At 46.1% G+C, this 15046-nt stretch overlaps 1 protein-coding gene across 3 annotated transcripts in view; it reads left to right on the top strand.

Annotated features, from left to right (window-relative positions):
* The first annotated feature begins 4113 nt into the window (after positions 1-4113).
* Positions 4114-15046, top strand: part of PTPDC1 (protein tyrosine phosphatase domain containing 1) — a 73108-nt gene continuing 62175 nt past the window's right edge. For 2 of the 3 annotated variants that reach the window (XM_036437674.2, XM_036437669.2), the window contains exon 1: positions 4114-4332. The gene's annotated coding sequence lies outside the window, so the exon portion shown is untranslated. Of the gene's footprint in view, positions 4482-15046 lie in introns of all 3 variants that reach the window. The other variant, XM_045581664.1, reaches the window with a different exon arrangement.

Genomic DNA, 15046 nt, shown 5'->3' with positions numbered 1-15046 from the left:
TGTTTTTAACTCTGTATCCCATAAGTTGCTTGCCTCCATTTTATTGAGTTCTTTTCTGGAAATTTGTCCTATTCTTTCCTTTGGGACATATTTCTTTGTCTCCTCGTTTTGGTTGCCTCCCTGTGTGTGTTTCTAAGTATTGGGTAGATCTGCTATGTTTCCCGGTCCTGGCAGAGTGGCCTCATGTGGTAGGTGTCCGTGAGGTCTAGTGGCACAGTCTCCCTGATTTTCCAAGCAGGTGCCCAACAATGTACCATTGTGGATTTGTGTGCCCTCCTGCTCTAGGTGCACCCTGATTGCTGTAGGCACATCAGACTGACCCTCGGGTTTACTGGTTATAAAGACTGGTCATCACTACAGCAGTCAGCTGTTGTGCAGAGCCTGACCTCGTGAGTGGGATTCGTTTTAGCATGGCTGGTGCCTGCCAATTTCACCCTTTTGGTGCTTTCTTTCTGGCACTAGTTGGGTGGTGCTTTGGTATGGTCTCAAGATATCCACCAGGTATGTAGAATTCTCATATAACATAAATAACACAGAAGTTATTTTTCTATTGGAAACCTTTTTGTTCTTGGGTTGAAACTTCACAAAGGTTATTAAGTGAACATGGGATAATAGTAAAATTGGACAGGGTTTTTGCACAAATTACTCAAAAAAAAGTATTAATAGAACAGCCCATCCAAACTGTCATAGAGAAATGATGTCTACCTAGTCTGAAGTTTCCATAACAGTACTGAATTAAAACACTATTTAAATTTTTATTAGAAAATGTGATTACAGACCAGCTTGTGTGGCTCAGTGATTGGGCATTGACTTCTGAACCAGGAGGTCACAGTTTCTCAGTCAGAGCACATCCCCGTGTTGTGGGTTCAATCTCTGGTGCTGGAGGCAGCTGATCAAGGATTTTCTCTCATCATTAATGTTTCTATCTACCTCTCCCTCTTCCTTCCTCTCTGAAATCAACAAACGTATTTTAAAAATATGATTACAATAACTATAGAGTATATATTTCCAGTGAATAAAATACAGTATTTAGTTACTTAATTTTAAAAAGATATATTTTTTATTGACAGGAAAGGAGAGGGGGAGAGAGATAGACACATCAATGATGAGAGAGAATCATCAATCCCCTGCTTCCTACATGCCCCACACTGGGGACTAAGCCCACAACCTGGGCATGTGCCCTGACCAGGAATCGAACCATGACCTCCTGGTTCATAGGTCAATTCTCAACCACTGAGCCATGCCAGCTGGACAATAAAACACAGTATTTATATCCAGTTATGAGATGTCAAAATGAAATACCAAGAATCCAGGCTATAGGAAAGCATCACACATCATCTCTACCCTGGGTTTGGCTTTCCATCCAATCTCCTCATCTTCTCATGACCCAAAGAACCCCCCATCACTTCCTCTCTAATGAAGATGTTTCCATATTCTCCTTACCTACTTTCCCTCTCACACTTGGTAATGTTTCAATTGGCTTAGCTTGAGTCAACTGCCCATCCATCTGCTGGGTTAGCAGAGGTGTTTAAATTAAGAATCCCACCAAGACTGCACACAAGATAATAGGACTCCTCCCAAAGCCAGGGAGGAATGTGTAGCAGTGGCCAAAGGATGCCACTTTTTTTGGCTTGGCATGAACGGCCATCATAACAAGGCACCGCCCTCTCCTACCTCCTCTCTCTTTAGACCCGCCCAGCAGGTGCACGTGCCACCCTCTGTGCCATTTACTGATTTTTGTGCTGTCATTCCCTACACTGCGCTTGGTTTCCTCCAGTTCAACTTTCAATCCCCTGTTCAGTCATCATCTCTTTAACAAGTCTTTCCTGACAACATCCTTCCTCCCTTGCTTCCCCTCCAGGTTGGATGCCTTTCTCACATGCTCCCATACCACCCACAGTTGTCCTATGTTCACATTGTCTGTGAACTTCCTTTCTCCCTAAAGGCAGGGCAATGTCTGCCTTCCCTCACTAACGCTGGAGGCTTGATGGAGTAGCAAGTATACAATGGGCATTAAAGCTTATTGAATGCGTAAAGTGAGTTTCGTTGCCTATGCTGGCAAATACGAAGTTCAAACATTTCAATTCTTTTAGATTGTTTACCAAAAATGTTTGTTTTTACACCTCCGTATTGGTATTTTTGACATGACAGTATCTTTTCTTTGGTATAACATGAGGCCTGCTTCCCTAGCTACAGGGCAGTGGTCTTATCCTCATCATATTTGTTATACTTGTCAGCCTTAGACAGAGTATAGTGCCCTTTGTTTTGCACAAAATTATATTCTTTACGCCAGAGGTCGGCAAACTCATTAGTCAACAGAGCCAAATGTCAACAGTACAACGTTTGAAATTTCTTTTGAGAGCCTTTTTAAACTTAAACTTCTTCTAATGCCACTTCTTCAAAATAGACTTGCCCAGGCCATGGTATTTTGTAGAAGAGCCACACTCAAGGGGCCAAAGAGCTGCATGTGGCTCTCGAGCCTCAGTTTGCCAACCACTGCTTTAAGCCCAAGTGATTGCAATACTGAGCAGCAAGTCCCATCAAATTGTTTGGTCCTCCCAAAAGCTCCTCTGCATTCTAGTTTGTTACTGTTACTCTCTTTCGTGTTCATCTGCATCATGGGGCTAGGAATGCCTGCCTTGCGGAGTTAATTAAATAGGAACATATATGTAAGGCATCTAGCACCGGAGTCACAGACTATGTTTTTCCTAGTTAAGTTGTTGAGCACAGCCAGGGGAAGGACTTATTTCTACTGAGCTGTGTGATACAGGACATCCTACTCACTCCTGCAAAGGTTAAAAAACAATGGGATGTAGTAGGGCCTGCTAGTTGTCTTATTTAAATGCATCCTTCCCTTTTTTGGAAGGAGATTTTATTGAGGGCAGAAATGTGCTTAGACTACATCTCCCAGCTGGGGGAGGCCATGTGGTTAGGCTTACACCTATAAGGTGTGGGTAGAAGTTGTTGGGCAAGGCTCTGGACAGGCCACTTGGAAAATAAGGATATGATGGCTGGAGCTCCAACAACCATTTTTGGCCACGAGGTAAACTTGAGGTGGAAGCCAATATGTAAAGATGAAAAATCAGAAGAGTCTGGATCCCCGGGGTACCTACCTAACACTTTCTTCCATGGTACAGTCTTAAAAACCTTTGGAATATCAAAATTCTGGGGCTTCTGTTACATGTCCATGAACCCCAGCAGCTCACCTCAGCATTTCCCTCCCCAGCAGAGCCCTTGGGAACATTCTGGGATGGCGGTGAAGCACTCATCTTATATAAAAACTGCTGTTTGAAATTTTAACCCTGCTATTTGGCTTCTGTAAATGCTTGCTTTAATAATAAGGAAAATAAGACTATTCCCACTTCAGAGAGGCCATTAAACCTTCCCAGACAAAATTATCAGTCTGGCACCAGGCCAGGCCTTTGGTTGAGGTCTTAAGGGCCACCCACATAAGGGCTTTAAGAACTTGCAAAGGGGGCCAGAAACACCCCATATTTGGGAGACAAAGAAGATAAAAACATATAAATAGGGAAAGTTCCTCCATGTTGGGGCTCAGAATTAGAGGCATTTTCCTCTGGAACCCCGGGTAATAAATATAACGCCATCTCTCTACGTGTTGCTTGGTTCTTATCCGGTTTTCTGTAACAGCTGGTGGCCAGTGTCAGCCAGGATGGAGTACAAAGGCGGGAACCTGGAGCAGCTCCCAGACTTGGGGGAAGGGGGAGGGCGGCCCACACCCTGGATTCTTCCCTTCTTGCCCAGACCTTCCAGGCTGGTCTCAGCACAGCTGGACCTGAGCTCCCCACGCCCGCTCCTGGCCCCACCCACTCCGCCCAGCGCCGCCCGCCCGCCCGCTCGCCCCTCACGCCCTCGCCCTCCTCCGCGCGGCCCCCCGAGTCCTCCAGGCCCGCACCCCCGACCCTTCGCGCTCCCGACGCCCTGCGGCCGCGCCGTGCGCCGCTCGCCAGAGAGCACCCAGCGCCTCCGGTTGCGTCACGGCCAATACGGGCTGCCATTGGCTGGCACGCTTCACGTGCGGCGGAGCGCGGAGGCGATTGGGCAGACGGGTTGGTGGAGGCGGGGCTCCTCGGCTGGGGCAACCAGCCGGGGGGAGTGTCCGCGCGCGCGGCGGTTGTGTGGCGGCGGGTGAGGCCGTGAGGAGGGTGGTGCTGCCCGTCCTGCCCGCGGCCGGGACCCGCCGCGGAGGCTCGCAGCGCCGCCGGGAGAGCCCTGCCTGGCCGGGGCCGACGGGGCGGAGCCGGGAGGAGGCCGACCTCCGCAGGAACACGGCGCCGGCGGCTCCCGGGCGTCCTGAAGTCCGGCTCCTACGGGGTGAGCCTGGGCTGTCCGTGCGGGGGAGGGGGTCCCGGGCCGCAGGTTCGGGTTTGCCGGCCCGCGCCGCCCGGACCGCCCTGGTCTCGAGAAGCGGACTGTGGGTTCCCGGTGGAAGCTCCGGCTTTCTGACGGTGCAGCGAGTTAAAGTAAGTCACCGCGCGCCGGGAGCCGCCGGGGCCTCAGTGAGGGGACCGGCTCTGCCCCTGGGGGCGGGGGGAGCGGCTCCGCCCCTGGGGGGGCGGGGGGGGGGGGTGCCGGCTCTGCCCCTGGAGGGGCGGCGGGGGCGGCTCTGCCTCTGAGGGGACGGGCTCTGCCCCGGGGGGAGCAGGGGGGGGGGCGGCTCTGCCTCTGTGAGGGGACGGGCTCTGCCCCGGGGGGGGGGGGCGGCTCTGCCCCTGGGGGGCGGGGGCCAGCTCTGGAGCTCTGATGCCTCTGGGGGGGGGGGGGAGGAGGGCCGTGCCGGCCGGGCTCTGCCCCTGGAGGGGCGGGGGGGGGGTGCCGGCTCTGCCTCTGTGAGGGGACGGGCTCTGCCCCCGGGGGCGGGGCGGTGAGTGGTGCCGGCTCTGCCTCTGTGGGGGGACCGGCTCTGTGAGGGGACCGCTCTGCCCCCGGGGGCGGGGGGAGCGGTCCTGCCCCTGGGGGGTGGGGGTGGGGTGCCGGCTCTGCCCCTGGAGGGGCGGCGGGGGGGTGCCGGCTCTGCCCCGGGGGGGGGGGGGGGCGGCTCTGCCTCTGAGGGGACGGGCTCTGCCCCCGGGGGTGGGGTGAGCGGTGCCGGCTCTGCCTCTGTGTGTGGGGGTGGGGGGGGGAGGGAGGGTGCCGACTCGGCCTCTGTGGGTGTGGGGGGGGGGGAGGGTGCCGGCTCGGCCTCTGTGGGGGGGGGGGAGGGTGCCGGCTCTGCCTCTGTGGGGGGGGGGGAGGGTGCCGGCTCGGCCTCTGTGGGGGTGGCGGACCGAGGCCCCTCAGCACCGCGGTCCCGCTCTTCTTGGGAGGCAAAGCGGGCTTCGCCGGCTCCGTGCCCCGCGCCCCCAAAGGTGCGGAGCAGAAGCAGGTGTGCAGCCTCTGTGCGTCTCCGTGTCCGGAGGCAGGGGGTTTGGAGGGAAAATGTCCAGAAAGACAAGGATAATGAGGAAAAGGGGCGAAACTCTGCTTTAGGGGAAGAGATGCGAGCATTCCTGAACTGTCTGTACCAGGTGTACCGGTTAATGGCGGATTTTGTAATCAAAGAAAACACGATAACTTCAAGAGAAACATCAGACGGGCTTTATTCAAAGTAATGTCCGTCACTAGCTACACATTTCCCCATCTTTCAGGTAATTGGTGGATACCGACCCAATAGAACTTTTCTTGTTTTGGGGCAAGCCATTCAGAGACCAAATTTTCCACTTCTTCGTATGTTTTCAACTGCTGCTCAGAAAGGGCGTGTGCCATCGATGGGAACAAGTGGTGATCTGAAGGAGCAAGGTCCGATGAATATGGCAAGTGGTTTAATACTTCCCAGACAAGATCTTTTAACGTGTCTTTAACTGGTTTTGAAGTGCATTGTGGTGTGTTTTCATGAAGCAAAATTACTTTGCCATGTCTTCTGGCACATTCTGGTCATTTCATTATCAAAGAGTGGTTCAAATTGATTATTTGTTGTCGGTAGCAATCAGTATTAACGGTTTCACCTGGTTTTAGAGCTTGCAATACACCACACCTTCCTGATTCCACCAAACGAAGAGCATTGTCTTCTTTCCGTAGAGATTTGGCCTTGCAGTCAATGTTGATGGTTGACCTGAATCAACCCATGATTTTGTGCATTTGCTGAACAGCATTTTATCTTTCTGCAAGTTGTTTTTGAGTTTGACATGCATCTTCACCCAATAATGCTTGTAATTGCCAATAATGCTTGTAATTGTTGGTCTTCAAACTTTTTCAGTTGACTGGATGTTCTTTGTATTTCACATTGAAATAATCATTTTTAAAGCATTTAAACCAGCGTTCACAAGTATCTTGAGATGGAGCATGTTCACCATAAGCTTCCCGAAGTATACGATAACTTTCTTAAAAATAAAGTAATAAAACTTCCTGCAAATGCTCTCTTTTTTTGGCATGAAATTCTTAATTACTTTAAGCGTAAAAATATCTATGATGTTAACACCTTCAGAAAATTTGACATATGAAGTTCTGAAGCTTACTGTTAATACAACAAAATAGCATACATATCAAGTCGAATATATATCAACATAGGTGTAACTCCATCTATTGAAAAAAAACACGCATTATTAACTTGTACCTCTAGTACATTAAGGTGTAAAGCAAAGGAGCATTCACACACACCTCACAGGTAGTTTAATATGGTCTTCATGACAAGGGAAGCCTCATCCCACTTTGTATGAGAAGCAGAGGCTCAGAGGGTTTGGGGGACTTGTCGCCGTCAGAGCTGTTAATGGAAGAACTGAGATTTAAACCGAGTCAGGTTGGCTCCAAACCCACCTGCTCATCCTGTCTCGCCTCCAGTCTGGGCATGTCCCCATCTCCTTGTGCACCAGAATTCCACCTTGTGGCCCTAGCCAATTTGGATAGAGTATAGTCCTGAGAACTGAAAGTTCCCAGGTTAGATTCGAGCCAAAATCACATCAGTTGCAGGTTCGATCCCCAGCCCTGGTTGGGGCTCATGTGGGTGGCAACCAATTGATATTTATTTCTTCCTCTCCCTCTCTCTTCACTCTCTAAAAATCATTGGGAAAAATATTCTTGGGTGAGGATTAAAAAAGTAAAATAAAAGAATTCTACCTTCTGACTTTTAACAGATGCAAATTCCCAACCCTGCTTCAGAAATGTGGATTGGGTGTCTAGAACCAGGCCTAAGGGGTCTGCATTTTAACCACTCTCCTAGGTGATTCCATTTGGTGATCCAGGTAGCATTTTTTTAAAACAATATATTTTTATTTATGTCAGAGAGGAAGGGAGAGAAACATCAATGATGAGAGAATCATTGATAGGCTGCTCCACGCCCCCTACACGGGATCAAGCCCGAAACCCAGGCATATGCCCTTGACAGGAATCCAAACGGGGACGCTTCGGTCCACAGGCCAATGCTTTTCAGTCACATGATTCCAGTTCTTTTAAAGCTGTTATCTTATTGTTAGACTAGGGTCCAAAGAATCTATTTATTAAATTGCTCTGCAGGATAAATTAAGACACTCAAACCACCCACCAGGGGAAGAAAATCCATTTCTCCTTTCCTTCCTGAATTCTGATTCCCTTTGCCCTAAACCAGCCATCAACCCATCCCCACCCACTGGAGGGTTTTCTTGGGGGAATCTCTGAAGGAAGGTTTATCTTGTCAGTTACACAGTTAATATTTTACATTTTTGTCAAACCTTTTCAGCCAATCCTTCGCCATTTTTATTTTTTACTTTATTTGCTGAAGACAAAGCATTGAGGCGCTTGGAGTAACATGGGAAAATAAAAACATATGCTGGGATTCTTTCTCAGATTGTAGGGAAGGGAGAGGTACCTGAACAAAAATGTGTTTCGAGTTGAGTGACATATATTCAAGTTAAAAGTTTTTTTGTTGCAAAGAAAATTGCCCAACTTGTAAACACCATCTTGCCTTTTGTATATTACCTCAAACTCTCTAGCAGTTTTATTACATCTATTGCTAATTTGCTGCTCAGCTGACCAACCATCCAGGTGGCTCACCAGCCCAGCGGCAGCCACTCACTTTCTCCATAGTCCTGCAGGTCTAATCTCCAGAGAAAGGGCCAGGCATTGATGGACTAGTGCCGCAGGTACAATCCTGACAGCGCTGCCTGCCTCCTAGAAGTCAACCTTGACACCTCAGCTTCTTCCCCTTCTCAGATGCTTTGCAAGGAAGAAATATAAAAGCGTCCACCAGGTGGCTCCCGACAACCAGCGCAAAAGTCGGTGGGACAGACCTGGATCCCAGGCCAGCAAGGCCGTCCCACAGCCCACCCAGAGGGCCCATCGTGTCCCTTCTCCCCCACCCCTTAGAACCCCTCTCCACGAATTTGTGCACCAGGCCTCTAGTAAAAGAATGAAAGTCAGTCATACTCCCATTATCAGTATTTCAGTCAATCTCTTTCAAATCTATAAAAGAGACTTTTCTCTTTCTATTTTTTTTTTTACATGCTATGTGCCCAATTTTTGTATTTGACTTTCTTTAGGAGAAATGTTTTACCATTCTGTCAATTTTTAATATTTTAATACATTGCTGAAATAATGTGCTGCAGCTAATGCCAATATCTGTCTTTCCCAGCTCCCCCACCTGAGCTCTGCAGGCCGGGTTCTTTCTAGATGCTGACCATCTGACCTGGAAACTTTATAGTATTTACAGTCATCATTGTTCTTATTTCTTGAACCTGCCTTGTATCTCTGTACTTCGTATTAGCTTACCCGGACAGGCTTACCTTTACTATGTCCTAGTGAGCACTGTTATTGGACAGCTTATCCCTTTCTTCCTCATAGCTGAGTTCATTTTCTCAGCCCCATAATCTCCACATTTTCTCTATTCTTTTAGAATGTTTTGCAAAGGACCTAGCATGCATCTAACTTAGCCTGCCTAATTTTATCAGTAAAAGGGTTTACACAATTAGCTGACTCTAGTTCAGTGTTTTCTTTCCTTTGAGCAAAAGCTTATTGAGAACAGAAATGAGAAGCAAGACCACAGGGGAGGTTTTCTTCTCTCTTTGATTAGTTGTGTGTGATTCCTGGTGCACATGGGAAAAGTATTCTTATTTAGATAATTTTCTTCTATTCCATCTGCTGCAAATGATTAGATATTTCAAACATGGAATTGTGTATTTTTAAAGTGTGAATGCCCTTAATGGTCTTAGTTGTTGTAAAGAGATCATAGAATAATTATTCTTTTAGCGTGTATGTTCCAGGATCTTATTTCGTAACTAGAGGCCTGGTGCATGAAATTCATGCACGGGGGGTGGGGGGTGTCCCTCAGTCCAGCTGCACCCTCTTCAACTGCACCCTCTCCAATCTGGGACCCCTTGAGGGATGTCTGACTACCCGTTTAAGCCCGATCCCACCAGGATAGGGCCTAAACCTGCATTTGGACATCCCTCTCACAATCCAGGACTGCTGGCTCCCAACTGCTCACTTGCCTGCTTTCCTGATTGCCCTTAACTGCTTCTGCCTGCCAGCCTGTTCACCCCCAATAGAACAACCCTTAATCACAGCGAGTGCTAGCATCAAGTATCTGGAGATTAATACAGTTTACAACACCAACTAATATCAAGCGAGGAAAGGGAAAGCAGAAATAATAACTAACTCAAACACAGCTAACAAAAGCATACAATCAAACAAAAAGAATAAGCAAAAGAATCTCACAAAAAAGCATAAAACTTCGATATAGTTAACATTCAACATACAACTTCAAGGGGATAAAGAAAAAGGCTGTTTTTTGTTTGTTTCGTTTTTTAGGACAGCAGAAAGGGAGGTGTATATGGCTTGGAATAGGGGGTTGGAAATTAGATATACATAAGAAGGGTGAAATTTTAGGAGGTGGTAAACAAAGAATAGGGAAAATCTAGAGCAGGAAAAGGTTAAGATAAACAGGACACCAAAGAAGGAAAGGTTAGGAAGAGAGTGATGGCATAAAGGTAGGGTTGAGATAGAATAAAGCGTTGGTGAAGAAAAGGTAAAAATAGACTGTAGAACACTAATCCCGAAGTAAAATAAAGAGCAAATAATATGACACTTAAAAAAATAATAAAAATAAACAAAAGTAAATAAGACAAAAAAGGTAAAATAGTAGTAGTAGTAATAATGCTGATTACAAATAAAAATGTATTAAAAAGGTAAAATCAAGTGAGGAAAAAAGAAAAAAATAGTTTCTTGAGTAAATGTTGCAAATAATGAAAATAAAAAACAAAAATTAAAAATTAAAAAATAAAAATTAAAAATGAAATAAAATTTGTAGTAGTGAAGGTCATTCACTTCCTCTATTGTTCTGTTTGGCACGCCTGTTTCCCAGTCCGGACAGTATTGCAGTTCCCTGCGTTTCACTGCTCCTCAGTGTTGTAATCCAGTCCTGATTTTTAAGCAGGCCTTGCTTTAGTTTTTTATTACACTAGGGTCAATTTGTGATGTAGCTTCTGGGTGACAGTGTTTCTGGGTTGACTTCCAGGGCTCTAAAGCCTCTCTAGCTTGCTTTTTTCTTCTCTGAGACACTGATCTGGGGAGGGGGGGAGGGGGGCGGAAATGGGGTGGGGGCAAGTCCGAGCTGACTGCACTCCCCCCTGTAATTCTCCGGATATGCCTCGAGTCAGATCAAAACGTGTTGCTCTTTAGATATCTCCCCTATAGGAGCCCCGTCCATATTCACGAGTGACACCAGCCCAACAGCCAGGGGCTTCTCCTTGTAAACACTGCCCCAGTTCTCCAGCTTCTGCACACCCAGCGTGCACAGGCTTCTATCTTCTGCCACGGGGACTCACCCTATCTCAGCGAAATCTGACCTTTTTGCCGTGTGGTGGTGCGCTCCTTTGAGTCCAAATGTTTGCGCCACCTGGGACCAGTGTTCTGGGGCTCACAGTTGCTCTACAATCGCTGCCGCTGTGGGTATTCAGGCCTTTGACAAGATCCACTCTTCCTTTAAAGATGGCAAGATTTCCCCATCCAAGCCTGTAGGTAACTTCAGGAGGGGACCCAGCCCCGCCGTGGGTACTTCCCTGTCGGGCACCCTGATCAGCATACCCCCACTTTCTCCTGGAGTTGTCTGTCTCTTAGCTTGCTAATCAACACTCCCAGCGCAACACTCAGCTGCTCTCTCTCTCTGCTTCGGGACAAGGCTCAGAACCCATCTATCTAGTCTTCCGCCATTTTGTCTTTCCCAGGTGCACGTTTTTTGCATGGACATAGTTTTTAGTTCCTTAGGGAAAATATAATACCAAGGAGTGCAATTGCTGAAGTATATAGTAAGAGAATGTTTAGTTTTGTAAGAAATCACCAAACTGCCTATATTATTTTGCATTTCTATAAGCCATGTATGTGAGTTCCTGTTGCTCCATATTTTAATCAACATCTGGTGTTCCAGATTTTTGCCATTCTCATAGATATATATTAGTATTTTGTTGTTGTTTTAAAATCCTTACCCGAGTTTATGTTTTTATTCATTTGAGAGAGAGAGGAATGGAGAGGAGGAAAGAGAGAGGACATCCATGTTAGAGAGACACAACGATCAGTTGCCTCCCGCTTGTGCTCTAACCTGGGATCAATCTTGCAACCTGGGAATGTGCCCTGACTAGTAATCAAACCCTCAGCCCTTCGGTTTTCAGGATGATGCACCAACTACCCTGGCCAAGGTTCATTATTGTTTTAATTGCATTTCCCTGATGACATATAATGTGAAGTATCTTTTCATATGCTATTTGCATCTGTATATCTTCTTTGGGGAGGTATCTGTTAAGATGTTTGGTCCATTTCTTAATCAGGTTGTTTGTTCTCTTATTGTTGTGTTTTAAGAGTTTTTATAAATTTTGGATAACAATCATGAGTTTTTTGCAAATATTTTTCCCCAAGTCTGTGACTTATCTTCTCATTCTTGTCTTTAGCAGATCAGAAGATTTTAAGTCCAATTTATTATTTCTTTCATGTATTGTGTCTTTGTTGTATTTAAAAAGGTATCACCATACCCAGTGTCATCTAGGTTTCTCCTATTATCTTTTATAGTTTTACATTTCACATTTATGTCTGTTGTTCATTTGAGTTAATGTGAAGAGCATAAGGTCTGTGTCTTAATTCATTTTTTTTTTTTTTTTGCATGGTAGATATCCAGTTGTCCCAGAATCATTTGTTGAAGAGACTGTCTTTGCTCCATTGTATTGTCTTGTCTCCTTTGTTAAACATCAGTTGACTATATTTATGTGGGTTTGTTTCTGAGCTCTCTGTTGTGTTCCATTGATTTGTGTGTCTGTTCTCTTATCAGTACCACATTGTCTTGATTACTTTTTGTCCTAAGTCATGAAGTTAGTGTCTGTCACTCAGCTTTGTTCTTTTCCTTCAATATTGTGCTGGCTATTCTAGGTTTTTTGCTTCTACATATAAACTTTAGAATCAGTTTGTTGATGTTCATGAAATCACTTGCTGGGATTTTGGCTGAGATTGTATTATATATTTCAAGGTTTTGTGAAAATTGGCTCAGAAACTGTTAAAAGGCTTTGTGATTTGACAACATAAACAGAATTCAGGAGACACACCTTCACAATAATCTGTATGAATTACTACTGTTAGGTAAATGCAAACTAAGTAGTGTGTTGGTTAGTGCAGTGTTTTTCAACCTTTTTTGGGCAAAGGCACACTTGTTTCATGAAAAAAATCACGAGGCACACCACCATTAGAAAATGTTAAAAAATTTAACTCTGTGCCTATATTGACTATATATAAAGTAATTCTCTTGAATAGGAATCAAATAAACACAAATAAAGTATTTTATAATTACTTTATTATGAAATATTAAGTAAACAAAATAGTGAAAAATTATAAAATTCTTGTCTTGTCTGCACCTACGGCACACCAGGCAACATCTCGCTGCACACTAGTGTGCCGCGGAACAGCGGTTGAAAAACGCTGGGTTAGTGCACCAAAGAGTTACGGGTTCGATTCTGGATCAAGGACATGTACTTGGGTTGCAGGTTCGATCCCTGGCCCTGGTCAGGACATGTGTGGGAGCAACCAATCGATGTTTCTCTCTCACATCAATGTTTGTCTCTTTCCCCTCCCTCTCACATGTCCACTCTCTCTTAAAAGTAAAATAAAATAAAATAAATTTAAACCTATAAGAATAATTAGTCAGATTTGGCTGTTTGTGAGAAAATGCAAGGGTATATGGAAATCTTGTTTGTGAAAACCAGATTCATTTATCTATCTGTCTTATCATAATGTGTTTCCTGAAGAATTTGAACTAAACAGTATATTTATTTAAATGATGAAATCTTGAGAATCTTGATGTAGTGTTGTTTTTCCCTGACCTTCGACATGTCTTCTGAGAGTGAGGACTCTCCCGAAGGTGTATTTAAGATATGAGAGACACAGGAGCCAGTGAAGTCCATAGAGAACTTCTAGACATGTATATTCGCCTCAGCCCTTAGTGCTTTCCCTGAGGACTTATGGGGACTTACCATGTTAGAAAGGCTTAGGGGGAGCCAAAACCGGTTTGGCTCAGTGGATAGAGCATCGGCCTGTGGACTGAAAGGTCCTGGGTTCGATTCCAGTCAGGGGCATGTACCTTGGTTGTGGGCACATCCCCAGTAGGAGATGTGCAAGAGGCAGCTAATCGATGATTTTCTCTCATCGATGTTTCTAACTCTCTATCCCTCTCTCTTCCTCTCTGTAAAAAATCAATAAAATATATTTAAAAGAAAAAAAAAAAAGGCTTGGGGGGAGGGAAAGCTATAAAAAGAAAAGGTGTTTTTAAAAAGTTACCTCAGGGGTGACTTGAGGAGAAAAGAAATTTTATATAGTTCTGTCATTTATTTGAGGTTGCAGATTCAGAAATGAGGACTTTTCAGTTTAAAATTAGTCTGTTTTGTTTTACTACATAACGAATCATAAGGAGTACTTTAATTCTTTAAGGACAAAAATATATCCTATATAATAAAATCCTGCTATGCAAATTGACTGAACGCTGGAACTACTGGTAGAATGACCGGTTACCACCAGGTGGCAGACACTCAACACAGGAGCTGCCCCCTGGTGGTCAGCGTACTCCCACAGGGTGAGTGCTGCTCAGCCAGAATCCAAGCTCAAGACTCAAGACTGGCGAGTGCAGCAGCGATGGCAGGAGCCTCTCCTGCTTCCATGGCAGCAGCAGTGCTATAAGGATCAGTGAGCTGAATGGTAAGGAGCAGTGAGCAGGGGGGTGGTAATGAGTGAGGAGTCCAAGACTGTGAGAGGGCACAAGCCAGGGTGAGGGATCCTCCCCATTCCCTCTAGTATCTATAATAATAAAAACCTAAGGGACCATCACAACTGAACAGATGACCCAACAGGCTGTGTGGGGTGATTAGGCTGGCAGGGGGGTCAGTGAAGATTGACCAAACAACTGAGCAGCAGGCTGCTTGAGGCGACCAGGCCAGCAGGGGGGTTAGTGAGGGGCAAGCAAATAACTGAACAGCAGGCTGCATGGGATGACCAGGCCCGAGGGGGATGGAGGGACAGTGGCAACCAGGCCAGTTGGGGTGGGGGGCAGTTAGGGGTGACAAGGCGGGAGGTGGGGACAGTTGGGGGTGACCAGACCAGCAGAGGGGACAATTAGGGGTGATCAGACAGGCAGGCAGGTGAGCAGTTAGGCGCCAGTGGTCCCAGATTGGAGAGGGTGCAGGCTAGGCTGAAGGGACTTCCCCCCCCCCCCAATGCACAAATTTCATGCACCAGGTCTCTAGTCTTACCTAATAATAGAGAAATATGTAAATTGACCGCCCACAGCTGAAACTGGTTTGGCTCAATGGATAGGGCGTCGGTGTGGGGACTGAAGGGTCCCGGGTTCGATTCCAGTCAAGGGCATGTACCTTGGTTGCGGGCATATCCCCAGTAGAGGGTGTGCAAGAGGCAGCTGATCGATGACTCTCTCATCGATGTTTCTAACTGTCTCTCTCCCTTCCTCTCTGTACAAAAATCAATAAAATATATTTAAATAAATAAATAAATAAATTGACTGCCCATAGCCAATCAGAGTGAGTGTGCAAATAATCCA

The sequence above is a fragment of the Pipistrellus kuhlii genome, unplaced genomic scaffold (genome assembly GCF_014108245.1).
Source record: "Pipistrellus kuhlii isolate mPipKuh1 unplaced genomic scaffold, mPipKuh1.p scaffold_m20_p_149, whole genome shotgun sequence".
Lineage (NCBI taxonomy): Eukaryota > Metazoa > Chordata > Mammalia > Chiroptera > Vespertilionidae > Pipistrellus > Pipistrellus kuhlii.
Note: the sequence above shows the minus strand (reverse complement) of the source record. Positions and strands in the feature narration are given on the sequence as shown.